The 18,371-nt window shown below is 33.4% G+C and overlaps 1 long non-coding RNA gene across 1 annotated transcript in view; it reads right to left on the reverse strand.

The window, feature by feature from the left end:
- Window positions 1-14,991: 14,991 nt before the first annotated feature.
- Window positions 14,992-18,371, reverse strand: part of LOC120070613 — a 10,030-nt gene continuing 6,650 nt past the window's right edge. The window contains exon 5 of the long non-coding RNA XR_005479997.1: window positions 14,992-16,913. This is a non-coding gene — a long non-coding RNA (uncharacterized LOC120070613). The remainder of the gene's footprint in view (window positions 16,914-18,371) is intronic.

The following is an 18,371-nucleotide window of genomic DNA, read 5'->3' on the forward strand; positions in this document are numbered from 1 at the left end:
TAAATTAAATAAAAAACACTTTATGGTCTTAAACAAGCTCTTAGAGCTTGGTATGACCGTTTGAGTAAATTTTGCTAGAAAATAGTTTTAATGGGACTTGTTGATACTCTCTTTTTATCAAAATTAAAGATAATGATATTTTATTATACAAATCTATGTTATGATATTATATTTGGTGCTACTAACTCTTCTCTTTGTGAAGAATTTTCTAAGTGTATGCATAGTGAGTTTGAAATGAGCATGATGGGAGAATTTAAATTCTTCCTTGGGCTTCAAAATTAAACAACTTGAAGATGGAATCTTCATAAATCAAGAGAAGTACACAAGGGATCTACTTAAAAGGTTTAAGTTCGATAATGAAAAAGTAGCAAAGACCCCGATGAGGTACCACTACAAAAGCTTGATAAGGATGAAAAAGGTAAAAACATAGATATTAAAGCTTATAGAGGTATGATCGGATCCTTCTTTACTTAACTGCGAGTAGGCCTGATATTATGTTTAGTGTATGCATGTGTGCTAGATTTCAATCATGTCCTAAAGAATCGCACTTGCATGCTGTAAAAAGAATTTTAAAATATTTACTTGGTACTGTTAATTTAGGCTTATGGTATCCTAAAAATGCATCTTTAGATTTGATTGCATATTCTGATGCTGATTTTGCTGGTAGTCTAACTGATAGAAAAAGTACTAGTGGAACATGCCATTTTCTAGGTAGTTCTTTAGTATCTTGGTATAGTAAAAAGCAAAATTTTGTTGCATTATCTACCACTGAGGCTAAATATATCGTTATTGCTAGTTGTTGTTCTCAAGTTTTATGGATGAAATAAACGTTGCGTGATTTTGATTTAAATTTTGAACAAGTACCAATCTTTTGTGATAATATTAGTTCAATTAATTTAACTAAAAATCCCATTCAACATTCTAGAACAAAGCATATAGATATTAGACATCATTTTCTTTGAGAGTATGTGCAAAATAAGAATATTGTCATTAATTATGTTAATACTGAGAACCAGGTAGCAGATATTCTTACAAAGGCATTAAATGAAGAAGTCTTTTGTAAAAATAGACTTGCACTTGGTATTATTAGAACTGCCTAATTATGTTTGATAGAGGGAGCATTATTCATATTTCTATGAATTTATATGTTTTAATTTATTGAGGGGAGAAAATTCACTGGTATATCTATTTGTTGATAACAAAAGGGAGAGAAGTATTTTTGGTATTATGGTGGTTTGTCATCATAAAAAAGGGGAGATTGTTAGCTTTAGGGCTTCAATCAAACCAAGTATTTTGATGATAACAAATTCAGATTTTTTATACTAACATTTTCAGTGCTTCAGAGTTACTATCTAGTAGAGCTCGGAAAGACAATTCCAATGCAATTTGAATCGCTCAAATCGGAGTTCAAACGAGAAAGTTATAAGTAAAAGAAGATTTGAGAGGAAATCCAACGTGGCACCTTGCTGACGTGGCATCCGACGTGGCGGTTGACGTGGCACACAAATGGTCAATATTGTTGACGTGGTACTTCAACTGGTCACTTTTTGCTGGCATGGAAATGATGTGGCAGTAACGTGGCGACCGTGGACGAATGAGATAATGACAAGTGGCGGTCACCCAGCTTCACGTGCGGACACGCGCGTGCGCCGCATGTGCCTGCGATTTCTTCACAGAATGGGGCGCGTGACGCTCAATCTTCTCTTCTGTGTGCGTGGTGCCCATATCATCCAGTTATTGTCTTATTTTTATTTTCATTTTTTTTAATTTCCTTATCCAATTTTCACCAAATTTCAGTATTTTCAAATTTGATTTCCTTCCTAAATTGTCATCTTTCAAAATTCTCTCTTAATTACAAATCCTTTCCTTTTCCATTTTTATTCAATCTCCACTCTTCATTTGCAATCATATCCAATGGCCAAAATTTATCCCCCTCGCCTATAATTTAACTTGATTTTACTTGACACACTAAAAAGCTATCAAGTCTTAAGTTCTCAATTCTCTCTACTCTCAAATTCTTGTCTTCCTTGCTCCTAAATTGGCCTAGAGTTATTTTTGTGAGTTTTTTTTGAGTGCTCAACTTGTGTATTTAGCCTTCAAGAGGTAATATTGTGAGGTTTTCTTTTAATTTTTGAGAATTGTATTAAGGTGTGGGTACACCTTGGGTTGTGAGAAAAAGAAATGGTTTGATCTTGAACCACTAAAAAGGATCTTGGGTTTCTGTTTAGCCTAGGAAAAGGAGGGTCGTGTCGGTTTGGTCCTCACTGAAGAGGATCACTTAGTGAAATATCCAAGGAGTCTTAGAGAGTGGAGTAGGCAATTTGCCGAACCACTATAATTTCCGGTATTTTCTCTTCCTCTCTCTCTTTTATTTCTTGTTTTCAAATTTTTTTTGCTTCTTGTCTTAGTTATTTTTTTAATCTTTCCTAATTGCATGATTTAATTTTTAATGTGTTATTTAAATTTATCCTTGATTAAATTGTCTTTAAATTTGAAGTTATCATAGCTTGTATGATTTAAGTTTTGTCTTGTATAATTTTTCTTTAATCAAATTAATGGGTTAACTTTATTGAGCATTGTTTGAAGATAAAATTATTTTCTAAAAATTGGTAGTCAACCTTATTCACCTCCTCTAGTGTGGCCTTTAGATCCTACAATATATAGATCAAAATTGAACCAATTTCAAATTTTAAGGACCAATATAGTATTTTACTTTTTTTTTTTTTTTTCATTCACTTCTTAATCTTCTTTCTTATAGGTTTGAAGGTTTGACTCCTTAAAAAAAAAAAAAGAATATCAAGATTTAGGTAGGTTATACTTTGCTTGTAGACTAAGTCCAAGAGTTATTTTATTATTTTGGTTCAAAATTTTAATTTTTCAACCAAAATTTCAAGAGAATTTGATTTTCGAAACAAACCCTAGAATCTCATATCATTTTCATTTATATTAATTATATGAGATGAATTCCAACGAAAAAGCATGAGAATTCAAGCAAAATAAATGAATTTTTTTTTTAAGGAGTACATGCTTGAACACAGAGATATATCGAATAGGAAAATTTTCTAGTACTCCCGTAGTATTTAAGAAGGTGCAAGTGCAACTAGAGATACACCAAATGTGTTTTGACACTATAAATTTGCTTCCATAAATATGTGTGGATCCCACATTAATGAACTACTTTCCAAAATCCCAATATTGAGGGAAGGGGCGGAGCGGAAGAAGAGGCGTTGTATATATTCTAATTGTTTTTTAAATTATTTTAATTATGTACTTTAAAGCAACTTTGTTCTTTGTTTATTTATAGGTGTCCGAAAGTTGTGTTACATGCTTAGCAAAAAAACACGACGCACGCGACTAAAAATCTTTAGAATATCACTTCTTTGGTGAATTTTTATTAACAAATGAATGTATATTTTATTAAGCTTAAATAATAAATATCTAACCTAAGAATTAAAAATAATAGAATAATTAATGGCCAAAACTATATATATCTTATTTTAGATTGATTCACAACAATATAAAATGAGTTGCACATTTGTTAGGATATTTAAAACACTTGGAACATATGTTTTGTTAGCATGCTTGTGTGATTCAAAAGAATTTATTTTCCTCCTACAAAAATAGCACAACTCTTATTATTAGAGTAAATTTGAGAATAATTCAAAATAAAAAGTTAAAAAAATATAAGATACGGATACATTTGTCTTAGACTTTAAACTCGAATTAATATAATGTTTAATTTTAGACTTTTAAATACACTTTTTCATATTAAAACATGATTAAAACCCTTTCATAATCACACCTCGAACTCATCTTAATTGTTTTTTTAAGGATGCCCTTTTTAATTTCATAAAATTTGTTTTCACTATAGTTTAATTCTTTTGAAAATGTTTGGTTAAAAACCTTTTTTCAAAAAGAAATGTTCAATAACTAACTAAATGAATTAACAAATTTGACAACCCAATTTAACTTTTATCTTTAACAAGAGTTTAAACCTTACCATTATGAATTAACAAATTTGACCAACAACCTATTTTAACAATTTATTTGAGAAAGTTTAACTTTTACAATTATATAAATTTAATATTTAATTTTCACACATTAACCATTATAATTTATTTGATTTCTCACTTTAGATAAGACAAGTCATAATTTACGTGATATTATATTATATCTAAAATGATAAAATATATATTTCATTTAAGAATTTTCAATTAAAACACTAAACGATTTTTTTACTTTAAAAAATCATGTAATTCTAATTTTAACATTTATATATTTGATGAACTTGATTTTTTTCTCATTATTTATTAAAATGTATTTCCTTCTTCTTCTTATTATTTTTTAAATGAGTTTCTTTAGTACTTTAAAACTTTCTATAAACCCCACATAAAATCTTTTCTTTCGGTTTGATTAAAAAAAAGTCAATAATAATTTTTTAATATCAATCATGCATCTCAAGACAACGCTAGGAAATAAAATTTTAATGATATTCTATTTCATTAATTTAAAAAAATATAAAAAGAGTTTACAAATGTACGTTCCTTAATTGACCGGATAACAACAAATTTAACCTATCAAAATAAATAAAAGAAAATTTAAAGTATTAGAGTGAAAAATAAAAGGGAAATGGATACAGTTATTGAATCACCACTTACATTTTGAATAATAATAATAATAATAATAAGATTAAATCTCCCTTTCTTATTTTCTCAATTTACTCCTCATCATGGGATTGTAAAGAGAGCCAATTCGATGAACATCCATCCTAAACATAATGTATGTTGCACCACAAACATCAAAATTCCTATTAAAAAAAAATAGAAATTGGTGATAATATACGACTTGTTAGGGTTTATACTTGAAAGAGTTATGAACATTGTAGCAGAAACAATTTGGATAAAAAGAAAATATTCTAATTACACTAATTTCATGGATTAAACATATTTGATCATGAAAAAAAAGTTTAAGAATAATAATCTTTATAGCTCAAAATTCCCTCTCTCTCCTCTTGATGATTTTGATCACGAACATGTACTATTCATCGGCCTTAGAACGGATTGTGATGAATTTTAAGGAATTTTGGAATTTGGGTGTTCTTGCTTGGAAAAAAAATTGAGAGAGAAATTTGACATTAATTCACCACATATTCCATCCATAATCTCATCCGCTTTTCTTCTATTTATAGACGAAGTTATATATGAAGAATTAACAACAAATTGACAACAAAATTTCCAATTTCTTTGGAGAAATTCATGTGGCAAGTCGTGGATTAAGATATTGTTAAGCAAGTAGGTTAGTAAAAAAACCATCTATATCTACTAACCATTTAAAATTGAAGGTCTCAAATTCAATTTTTTAATTTGAATTTCCAAAACGCGCTTTGAATTTAAAATTATTTTAGAACTAATTTAAATAATTAATTTTAAATATTTAAATATTTAATTAAACCTCTTAATAAAATAATATTTAATTGAAAATTTTAATTAAATAATAATTAATGAAACATTTGTAATGAATTAAATATTAATTAATTTAAATTAATTTAATATCAAATATTAAATTAATATTTTCACACTTAATCCCGACTTCTCTAAAAAGTAATATTTAAATCAAATTTAAACATTTTCAATGCTCTTTGTCGTTTAATCATAATTAAATGACTTTCGGTTTAAGTATATCGTATATAACTAACCCTTATTCCTTTAATGAAGTTCGAACGTTTCAAATTCGCTCATCATACTGATCTAAGGTTTAACCCGATATGAGCTAGCAGGAGACCTAATAGACCTATATATCATAAGCTTCAATAAGTTTGACCGTCTAAACTCTTTAACCTAGTTAACCAACATTCATTAACTACTGGACACTCCATTAAAACACAGTAGCTGCACTCTTTGAAGGGAAACCATCAAAGGTTTCTTAGTGGAAGCGGGGATCATTCTCATTTTATTTTTTACAAAATTTCAGATTACAAAATGAAGACAGGGAAATTATGTATTAAGAAACTAAAATTACAACATGCTTTTTACAAAGAGAATTATTGAAGAATAATTACTTATCCTTGAAGCCTAATAATTCTTCACGTTATTCCCTCGATCCAGATCACGATCCTCTTCAACTAAGGCACCACCATTTAAGAATCCTCTGTATTCTTTTGGGATTGGGAATAATGCAAGAGTGGTAAGCTATGTACTTTCTGGAAGAGGGGAGAGAGGATGAAAGAGAAGATTTTTTTTTTTTCTTTTTTCTTTTTAGAGAGAACTCTTCTCTGTAATCCAGAGGAAGAAAATGGTGAGACATTCAACCCTTAAAACCACCCCCACACTGCACATATGTTTTGAGAGAAATTAAAGGAAAAAGTTATAACTCCCTCCCTTTAATTAAATTAAAAATAAATTTAATTAAAATTCACACACACACATATATATACTATATGTTATATGAAATATAACACATAACATATAGTTTTATTTTCTCTCAACTATTTATGGTATTTAACATAAATCATATTTATATGAATCTCATTCATATAATTAGTATTTGAATCATATTTAAATTTCTCTCAAAATACTTTATATTATAATGTATCTAATACATTATATTAGTTATATCACATATAATTAATTTAAATAATTATATCATATATAATTAATCTTCTTCAATTGATTGAACAATTCAAATTAATCCAAAATTAATTCTCAATTAAATCCATATTGAGCTGTAGAGGGGACCTTATGGACCTCTAGATTGAAGCTCCAATGGTACTTGGATAATTAATTGAACTCTTTAATTAAATTACCCAACTTCCATTAATTGTTGGTCATTCCACTAAAAATCAACAGCTGCACTCTTCACATACAGATATATTTCTGTGTCCATTGGATATAACCAGTTAACTATGCGATGACCCTTCACAAACTCGTAAGTACAACTGATTCAAAATTACTGTTTTACCCCTGTTGTTACATCTAACTCCTCAAGTATCACAAATTCCTCTAATGAATAATAAGTCATAGCTCAATTATGACCAAGTCCTATCAGGCCAAGAGAGGGTGTGGCCACATTGTTCAAGCCCCAAAATTAGTCCTTAAGAGAACAATTTATCTACTTACTCCAACATCAGGGAAGGAGTGAATTTCATCTCGTGTAGCTATGTTCCCAGCTTCCCCAATTAGATGAATCCCCAAAATGGTAGATATATCAAGTTGGCAATCTGACCACTCTCACCCATACAAATCATAGGACTGCTTTCATGAGCAAGAGTTCACAACTCACTCAGGATTTAGGTCATGTCACTCATGATCATCCTAGTAAAATGTAAGTCTCTATTATTATCGGTGTTATATAATGAGACTAACCCTTTCGTGGTTCAATCTTATATAAAACTCTTTGTATAGAAACCCTTACTCACATGTCTCTACATGAATGATCGGGATAAGATCATTTGTAGCACTTTACAACACTTTTAACATCTACAAAATGATCGTATCCGTAGTATCACTAGGATAAGATACCTAGCCATATCCAACAACTACAGACTTTTTAGGTTAATATTTAAACAAGATCCACCTGTATGTCTCTATATACTTGTTTAAATTACAAAAAGTAACCTAGGATCTTAGTTTATTAGATTGAGTGTATGCTCATAAAATGACAATTGTTTTATTAATAACAATTTGTTTATACAGTATTTACAAACTACGAGAACACAAGAGAGATTAGGGCACTAATCCCAACAATCTCCCACTTGTCCTAAAGTTTAGGGAGTTGAATGTACAATGCAAATAAAGTACAAAATACAATAAACTAGGGCATACACTATACCCCTATAACATCTCACACTTGCCCTAGAAAACATGTCACATATCCTGTAGACCCAGACCCTCGAACACTTTAGTCGTGAGAGACTTTGTAAACGAATCAGCAATGTTGTACTCTGAAGCAATCTTCATGATAGTCACGTCACCTTGATGTACAATCTCCCAAATCAAGAGATATTTTTGTTCAATGTGTTTGCCTCTTTGATGAGTCCCAGGTTCCTTAGAATTTTCCAAAACACCACTGTTATCATAATAAAGTGTGATGGGCAAAAACATATTTGGAACAACTTCCAAATTAGTAAGAACTTCTTAAGTCAAACAACTTCTTTAGCAGCTTCACAAGCATTTACGTATTTGGTTTCCATAGTGGAGTCTGCGATGCATCCTTGCTTGATGCTTCGCCAAACTATAGCTCCTCCATTCAGAGTAAACACTAACCCTGATGTGGATTTTCAAGAAACCCGGTTAGTTTGAAAGTCAGAGTCTGTGTATCTCGTAAGGATCAAATCCTTATCTCCATGCACAAGAATATAGTCCCTCTTTCTCCAAAGATACTTGAGGATTGTTTTGACCATTGTCCAGTGACTAATCTTGTATTGGATTGATATTTACTGATAATCCCTGATGCATAGAAAATGTCAAGTCCGATACATAACATTGTATACATAAGGCTACCAACAACTGATGCATAGGGAATTCGTCTCATTTCCTCAATCTCTTGAGGAGTCTTATGATATTGTTCCTTAGAAAATACAATTTCATTCCTGAAAGGTAATAAACCCTTCTTGAAATTGTGCATCGAATATCTTACTAGCATCTTGTCAATATATGATACCTGAGACCAGGCCTATAAACCTCGAACCCTAGTTTCCCAACTTAAGTGTGATAATTAGTAAGTAAAGTAAGATTAAGAGCAACTTAATATCATGTACGTAAGGAAGAAGTTTGAGAATGAGTAGAAAAGAAGAAAATGTTCTAAATGTTGAGATTGTAGCTCTCGAATAATATGCTAAAAAGCACTTGGTGAAGGAAAATTGGCTAAGTATGAATCAAAGTAGGCCATGCGTTGGGAGAGTTGATGCGTAGGTGCATAAGGCATTGTGGGTGGAATCCATGCTCTATGGAGGTTAGTGGAGCACATGATAGGCATGGAGGAAGATGATTTTTATACTAAGTGTTTGGCCTTAAGTAGGTGAAATTTTGTCTAAGTGAAGGAGCCATGCATTGAGCATGAGGCATTTGGTGTGTGGCAGCCAAGGTTTGTAAAGGTTAGTGAGGCCATGATGGACGTGAGACTATGAGGCTAAGTGTTAGCCGAAGTGCTTGCCATGAGCTAGCATAGGCAACGCGTTGATCAAGCCACGAGAGTGTGCGCAAGCTTGTGCATGCTGCAAAGCAAGGCCCTAGGCGAGGGGTTGTGAGGCGTTGGCCTTAGGCAAGGCATACGATGACCAAGAGGGGCATGCGACCAAGGGGTAGCATGCAATGGCAAGGGTAAGAGCCTTGCGTTGACGAGTGTTGATGGCAGGGGTATCCACTGGTAACCAAAGGAAGACAATTTGTCACATCCCCTCCCAGATTACCCTTTAGACTGTAAGGAAAATGTGACCGCAGCAGTTACCAATCCTCTTACTAGTACTTACTGCTCTACTATCCTGCTTAACCTGACTTAGAACCTTGGTATGCATATATATATAATATATATTATATATATACTATATATACTCAATCATCAACTTAAGACAAGTGACAAACATTAATAGAGTTCTACATTACTCTCCAATAATACAACTTATACACTTTACATAAGCACTAAACCTAACATACTCAACTAGTCCCTACATGACATAATACATATGTACTACTTTATACAAAACCCTTACTTAGACTTTCTAGCATTTTGGTCTTGAGTGGCAGAGTAACAACATAGTTGTCTTCTAGGGAGTGACCACTACCTGTGGAGAAGAAATTTAAACAGAGTGAGCTAGAAGCCCAGTGAGTGACTAACCTTTGAAATGTAAAAGACATATATATAAATCATGCTTAACAAATAGATCATGAATTGAAAAGCGTAGTTGAAAACTGAGAAATTAGCTAAGCAAGTAATTACATAAAACTTCTCTACTAGAATTTAACCATAACATAGGCATCAGCTCCGGGTGGCCTTTAGGCCTCAACTTCCACATTAAATATCTTTACAAGAGAGCGACTCCTTTGGTCTGCTCTTGAGCGTAACCTTACTGAACCTCAGCTTGGTTGAGGGAGGGACCCTCCGGCCCAACTTCCATTATCACCTTAGTCAAGGTGTGTCACTTCTGATCATTACTTATGTCTTTAACAGTAACTCATCGAGCAACTTCATAACACTTGAAGCATAAAATATAATAATGTTTTGTGGATACTTCTTGAATCTTAGTTGAGAACGAGCATTCATCGCTCAAGATCCCATTGTTTATATCATGCCAAGAGACCCATACTTTGACCTCGGTTACTAAAATATGGCTTAAGAGACTCATACATCAGCCTTTCAAATATAGCCTAAGAAACCATACTTTGGCCTCTTCTTCAGAACTTTCTACGTGCATGTGGAGTTATTAAGTACCATCAACACCTTAGGTACTTCCTGGACACCTTCCATGTTTTCAATATCCGACTTTCTAACGACAAATCATGCTTTAACATCATATATATTATAAATCCTTCAGAACGTACCTTTAAGCTTAGCATTTATGGAAACTTAGCTATAGTCTTTAGAACGCATGCTTCAACATAGAATACTTTATATGAAATAAGGTAATCATATTACCTGAGCATGCGATCAAACAAGTACATACTTGAGGAAAATGCTAAGCAATCTCATGAAGCTTAATTGCTTGAAACCTATAAACTTATCAACAATTATCATTGAATGACATAGTTTATCCCTCTTCATAGTCCTTGCTAATACAGAGCCAACTCAATGCATAACATTCTTCATTAACAAGTTTGACTAAAACTTGAATTCATCTCTTGGGTTGTGGATCCTCTGTCCATCACCTTTCTAGTCATACTGACCCTACGTCTACATAGCTAGGATCCCATCATCAACTGTCTCTAAACTCGTTTATCATTTCGAGGTATTGAGCTAAACATACTCTACTAGGAGTCCTTCACCTAGACCTCACACTTAGCTTATCTTATAGATCCAACTTTCCCTAGTAGCATACGTTAACCATTCAAATTCTGTCTAGGGTAACATACTTTATAAGCACTAGACATTAATTACTGTAGAACATCATGTCTGGACCATAACTATCCATACTCTATAAGTTATTAACCTACCAAGCATTCGTAAACATCAAGTAGGTAAATAGCTAGGTAAATGTTTGAGGCTGGCTATCAACAAATGATTTTTCATAAAAGCATGACTTGTCAAATCATTCATAAACATTTATAAAAATTATAGTCGCTCACAGCCACTGGGAAATCCTTTTAAGATTGATGAGTTTCTCCTACTAATGTCAACTTTGTGAATGCATCAAATTACTTTAGTTACTAGTCACGGTTTCCCTTTTTAGACTCGCTAAGCTCACATTTATACAATTCGCTTTCAACTCTTCTTAACTTACCTTAGGGTGTAGGGTACTTAGTCGAATTTAAAAGGGCTTAAACTTCAGCGGGTCGCCTCCTTTTTTACGCCCACACCCAGTACTTAGTAGGGTTTTTGGGGTGCTAAGCCCACGTTTAGCAAGTAGTTGCCTGTTCGCCCAACAAATTCTAGATTCAGCTTCTAATGTCAATAACTCGAAATCCATAACTCATTTTAAGAAAATTCCTTCTTCAAACCTGCTCGAAATTGTGTTAGCAATGTTGCCTCAAAGTTTCAGTGTAAAAATCTTCGTGGTTTGATCTGTAGCTTTAAATAACTCTTCATGGTTTGATCTGGAGCTTTAAATCTTCCCCAGTGGCCTTAGACCATGAAGCTGTCTGATTGTTCAACACTTTTTAAGTTTAGATTCTAAAATATGTAACTCAAACCCCAAGCCTTATCTTGTAAAAGTTTCTTCTACAAACTTACTCATAAGAGTGATAACAATGTTACCTTAAATTTTCAACTTGAAATTCTATGTGGTTCGGTCTAGAACTACGTTTCTTCGTCGAGTCCTAAAAAATGCCTGAAAAATGAACCTTCGACTCTTTCTTCCTTCTTTAGCTCTCTCTCCAGCGAGAACTCCCTTCCAATGGCTCAATTTCAAAAACTAGACTCAAAGAGCTTTCTAATGGTATTAAGTTCATCTTGTTTGCTCGAACAATTCGTCCCAAAAGGAGCCCTAGAAGTTCTCCTCTCTTTTTATACTCACGTCCAACTCTTTGCATGAAATCTCCATAAGCCACCTCATCCATTAGTGGAGATTAAGGGTCGAGATTAAGCCATCTATCTGGATAACTAAAATAGAAGTTTAAAACTAAGTGTTTCGACTAACTCGATCCTCGTTGGAAAAACTCAATGGAGGAAGGTCCTTACTCGAGTAAAGGTTCCACGGCTCTCTGTCAAATACTCGATGGAAGGACTCAATACTCGATGGGAAAGTCGATGCTGGGAGCTCGCTCGATGCACGCTCCTTACTCGATCGCTCATACTCGACGCTCGACCCTTCCTCAATTCCTCTGGACCCACGCTCGATTACTTGAACTCGATGCCTGCCTTGTGCCTACTTGATGCTCAAGCACCCCTCGACACGACCAACACTTAGCCATAAATTCTCTTTGTAAGGCTAGATTAGTAAGTAACTGAGAGTTAAGTTCCCATACTTAAACATTTCCCTCTTCAAACTTATCATTTACCTCAAACGCACAAATCCAATCTAACTTAAACATTTAACCCAACATTTTGCTTACTTACACAATTAACATCATGAAAAAGGGGAAAGTGAGGTGCGGGTTTTATACAATCAGCTTAATCAACGGTTAAGGTGGCCAACTGTCGTGATCAGATGAATTAATCTCACTTATAGGGTGAGGTGGCAGCCTAAGACTTAAAGTTGATCATGCAACCTTTGGTATATAAGGGAAGACTAACTTCAGAAGCTCTGTTTGAGCAATCCATTCGAGCTATTGAGGTGATTCTTAACATCTGAAAGTTGATAAGTCTAGTTGATGAGATAGGCTATTAGAAGGAAATCTCAAAGGAATTGAGTTGAAGATTGAAGAATTTGCAGAAAGGTCGAACTCTCAGGTAAGTCTGAGCCAGTGATGAGGGTTTGAAGTTTTTGGCCAAACCACGAAGAAAGTTTGTATAATATCAAACTACTTCTATCACTACAAAGACGTAGCAACAGTGATAAGTCCAAGTCGATCAGCAGGGAAGTGCGATTTGTTTCCTTAAGTTAATTTCCTAACTTGAGCAGTGAATGGAGGGTTTTGGTGTGAAAGAGATATAACGTGTGAAATTAAAATAAAAGGGTAAATTTAATCTAGAATAGGAATCTATCTAATTTCTAGAGAAAGAGAGAAAATCCTATGTAATTTCTATCATGGAAATCGATAATTAAACGAACGTTCAATTATATGCATGCACGGTTACCAAATCGATTCGACTTAACTAATCTTTACAAAGGTTGACAATAAATTAAATCAAAATCAATTATGCGTCCAAATTATTAATTAAGGTCGGAAAGACCATGTCCTAATTAAACTATATGCTCTCAATTCTACTGAGTTCTCAGCGATCATATAGAATTAGAAAAATATATACATTAGAATAAGGATTTAATCACGTCGGTTAAAAGTCAGGAAAAGCCATATTCAATTAACCAATTTATTTTTCAAATCTGGATTAAACATGCAGGCCAACATTCAAGGACATCCTATAAATCTCAAACATACACATTAAACCATTGCTACCGGGGTAAAATCAAAGCATAGACGAACTACAAGGAAACGTGCGAGCTCAAAATTAACTAGCGAAGATATGCAATCATGATAGGGTCGTCAGTCCAATACACAAATACAAATCTAAATTCATCATTATTCAAAGAAAAATAAAGAATTGAAGAACATCACAATTTAATTCCAGAAAACTCAAGAAATTAGACATATGGCTCTTGCTCAAAGAAAATTAGATAGAATTTACCACTTAATTCATAGAAAAATTCGAGATACACATCCGATCCATGTATTACAACCCAAAACAAAAAGAAAAACTAACCTAAAGACACTAAATTATGAAGGGAAAGGAAGAAGAATGAAGAATAATTTCGTCTTTCATCAGTTAAGCCCCCAAAAGTCAGCATGTTTTGACCTAAAGATAAAGGGAGGTATTTATGGAAATCATCGCAGTGTCGCAACGCTGGGAAGAGCGTTGCAGCGCTGGCGTTGTGCAAACTTCATAGTGTTACAGTGCTGCACATTCTACCTTTTAGTGTCAGGCAAGCGTCAGGCTAGCATTGCAACTCTGTGACAGTGGCATTTTCATAATTTTTGCTTCTTTGAAGCTCGAATGCTCAAATCACCTCCAAATTGCTTCAAATTAACCCCGTTCAGCTTCAAATTACTAATTCTACATCTTGATTGCTCAGTACCTACAAAATAGGAAAATAAACACATAAAATCCAATAATGAGTCTGAATTAAGCTTGGAATAATAGCTCTTTTTGAGAGCTATCAATCGTCCTCAGAGACTAGTGTGAATAGTTTCTCCAAACCTTAGCTATTGTAGTTCTTTATTGATTTTAATTAGGCAACCAAAATATTGATTTGTGAACTAAATTAAAGTGTAACTAATAAAAAGAAAGAGACAACTAAGAGGAGTTCGATTCCAGGTTGTTGTTTCATTAAGGGTGTTACAAATGGAAATTGACATGCAATTAACTAATAAAGATTAGTTGAGGCTAGAAGTTCTAAATTCGAAAATTCTTTTTCAAGATCAATATGTTCTAACACTAGTTTATCAAGTTTGAATTTCTTCCTATTGCCTAAACTAGTGTTGCATTAAAACTCTTCAATTACACCTGTTATTATTCTTGAATCATTCTCATGCAATTTTGAATAACAATCTAAATAACCATATCCAGCAAATCAATCTCTTTCTCAAGCAGAAGGATTAACCCTATATCAATTGATTAATGGGCAGTTAACCAAGAGCATTAAGAATAGATAATTTAGAAATCTAATCAAGAACCCATTCAAGATACCCAAAAATCAACAACATTATAGAATTTATAGTTTAGCTACACATGATTCTACTACTAATAATGCCTAGACAAAGAAAATTTGCCGTGGAGAAAGAATGAATTAAAGAATTAAAGAAATGATCTCCCTTCACCGTAACTAGATCTCAGTCACGATCTTCTTGACCTTTGCCAACGAATTCCAGGTTGATCTCCTATTCATAATCACTTTCCAGATGAGTGCTTTCTACCCTAGGTCGAACTATCTCCCAAGAACTCTTCTCTTCTCCCTTTCTCAGACGGCGTTGTTGCTCTTTAAGAAGAATTATCGCAGTGTTGCAATGCTGACATTCGAAGCAATGGTACCACACACTTGCCATTCGTAGCGTCGCAACACTGAATCACAACATTGTGACACTGCCCTGTTCTCTACTCTTGGGTCTTCATCGTCGGGGGGCAGCGTTGCAACACAAACTTAACGCTGACCCCCCAAATTTTCTTCTAAATTTTGTCTCTTTTTCTTCAAATTTGACCTAGCTTCCTTCCTAATTCCATAGTTGACCCCTAGATACTCATATTTGGACTTTTGCCACGGGTTTTGATCATTTTTTGCCCAATTTGCTCCTATTGTTTGGTTTCCTGAAATCACTCAATAAACCACATCAAACCATACAAAAGTAGCAATAGTAACTCCATTATTGAAAGTAATTAAAGAACTTTTCAGGTGCTTTTCACCACCAAAAACTTAAAACTTTAGTATTTTTGAGCAAATGAAAGAAGGAAGGAACAAAAAATAAGAAGAATAACAAATACTGCATAGCCAAGATCCTAGGTATGTATGCTCTCACTCAAATTTCATCAGATTCCCAATACATGCAACACCTATCCACAGAAAAATTCATACACATCCTAACCATTGAGAGTTTCTAAAGCCAAAACTCTTTCTCCCCTGCGTGTGTGTGTGACCCCTCCTTTAATTTAAAACTCATTAACTGACTTAAGATTTAATTAAGTTTTATCAGTTTTCCCCCTACTCTAGCCCAAGCACCAATCATCGAGCACCAACACACTCAAGATAGTAATATATCAATTAAAGCGCCTGCAATACTCACTCTAAAAGGGCCATAAACTTGCATCATTTTACCTAGGGGTACTAGCTTTCATACAAACACTATAGGGACTCGTACCTAGTCAAATCCCAAGTATCCTAACTGATCACAGGAATGACAACTCTTTTTACCCCTGTCCATGCATACACATTACAATTTTTTTTTTTCCAAAATGACATTCTTTTAAGTTTTTTTTTTTCCAGGCAAAATAATCTCTCTCTTTTTTACCTTCCCCAGTCTAACATTACTAACCATCATGCAAGACACTCTCTAACCAGCGGGGTCTTTTGAAGTGACAACCGAATTGACTTAAATTAATTTCTTGTTCAGTTAAAGGTTTTAAATGAAAGTAGTTCGTGCTCAGAATAAACAGAGGATATAAAGAAGAATTTAGAACAAAGAAAACTCAAGATAGGACTATGTTATCCAATTTCCATTTCAAAGCGTGATATACACCAAGAGTGACTCATCAACCATCATCATTAGAATAAGCAACCAAAGATCCAAATTTAACCAGTCTAGGCATTATTCCTAACCAAAATTAACCCGTTTTCAAAACATCCTTAAGAATTTTTCATTAACATAAAAATAAAAAACTTAGCATGCATAAATCATTCAACTCAAATTAACATACATATTAGTTAAACAAACAGCACAAGTACCAAGTACATATAACGCCCTCCACCCCAAACTTAAAATGATGCATTGTCCTCAGTGCATGAAAAATAAGATAAACCACACAATAGATGAGTGATACAAGTCTGGGCATGAGTGGGGATCCACGAATCTGGATGGCGGACTAGTACTTGATAAAACTTAAACATCATCACAATCCTGAAGATTATAAGAAAAACAACATGAGATAGCTCTTTATCCTAAAAAAAAAAAAATAAGCAAAGGAAATAAAAACTAAAAACACTTGGGTTGCCTCCCAAGAAGCGCTCAGTTTAACATCTTTAGCTAGATAGGGTGTCCAAGTCAAACAAGATCCCAAGAGGGCTTCACTATTCCATGCACTGAAGCACCTGAGATCATCAATTTTTGCCCACACTGGCATTCACAAAAAATATTAGCAGAATTGCAATCACCAGTAAATGAATAGTTTAATTTCTCTTGATCAATTAACTTTACATCACCTTTATGGACATAATCGAGAAAGTTCATTGTACCATATTTGGGAGGTCTTTTAGGACTGAACACATTTTCTTTATCATTTTTCTTACCAAGATTTTGTTCTAATTTTTCACAATTTTCTGGAGCATCCACTTTACTATCTATTCCATTTATCTTATGACAAGAATTCTCAAGCTCAACAAATTTTAGAGACCGGAAGATGTTATATTTTACCTCATCATCATCTACTCTTAATGTGAGATTACCTTCCTGGATATCTATCAAAACGCTACCTATTGGCAAAAATGGTCGTCCCAAAATAATTGGAACTTTTGCATCCTCCTCCATATCCAACACAATAAAGTCTGCTGGGAAAATGACCTTATCAGCTTTAACTAACATGTGCTTTACTATACAATCTGCTAGCTGAAGTGATATAGTCGCCGACTGCATTTCCCCTATATCCAATTTCCTGTACACAAATAATGACATTAGTGTAGGATTGCATCAACAGCAGCAGAAGCACAGGAATCATCTAAGCACTCAAATTCACTAATTTTGGCAAAATATAATGCATGTTTTTGCAGAAACAAGTGGGTTTCAAGACATACCTCTTGTAGAACTTCTTCAAAGCTCATTCACCAGTTGCTATCTTCTCCAAATCTTGTTGTAGACCACCTCAAGATCTTATTTACTATTCTATTGGTGCTCTAGATTGAGTTGTGGGACTCAAAACAAGTTTGAATCAAAGGATGAAGGAGAAAGACTCACTGCAACAACCTTGTTGAAGAACCCTTTCTTCAACATGAATTTTATCTAAAATTCTCTATAGATTGTATGCCCGATTTTCACTTCAATCTTTTCATTATATTGTAGATCAACATGCAAAGAAAAAAGTTGCATGAGTTGCAGCTCATGCTTGGAGAAGAAAAGGCAAAGATATTGCTTCTTGTGTGAGCTACTTCAAAAGATGGATAATGGAATATTCTCATTTTCCATTTAAGTGTTTTGTTTTCTTTTCCTTTTTCAATTTTATCTCAAAAAATCAAATTTTGATTTTATTAAATCTATTTTGATTTTAAAATGAAAAATTTAATTAATTTCATACATTAATTATTAAATAAAATTTAATTAATTTAATATCAAATATTAAATTAATTTTAACACATATCTATCTTT

This window comes from Benincasa hispida, chromosome 2 (genome assembly GCF_009727055.1).
Source record: "Benincasa hispida cultivar B227 chromosome 2, ASM972705v1, whole genome shotgun sequence".
In the NCBI taxonomy this organism is placed as follows: Eukaryota; Viridiplantae; Streptophyta; class Magnoliopsida; order Cucurbitales; family Cucurbitaceae; genus Benincasa; species Benincasa hispida.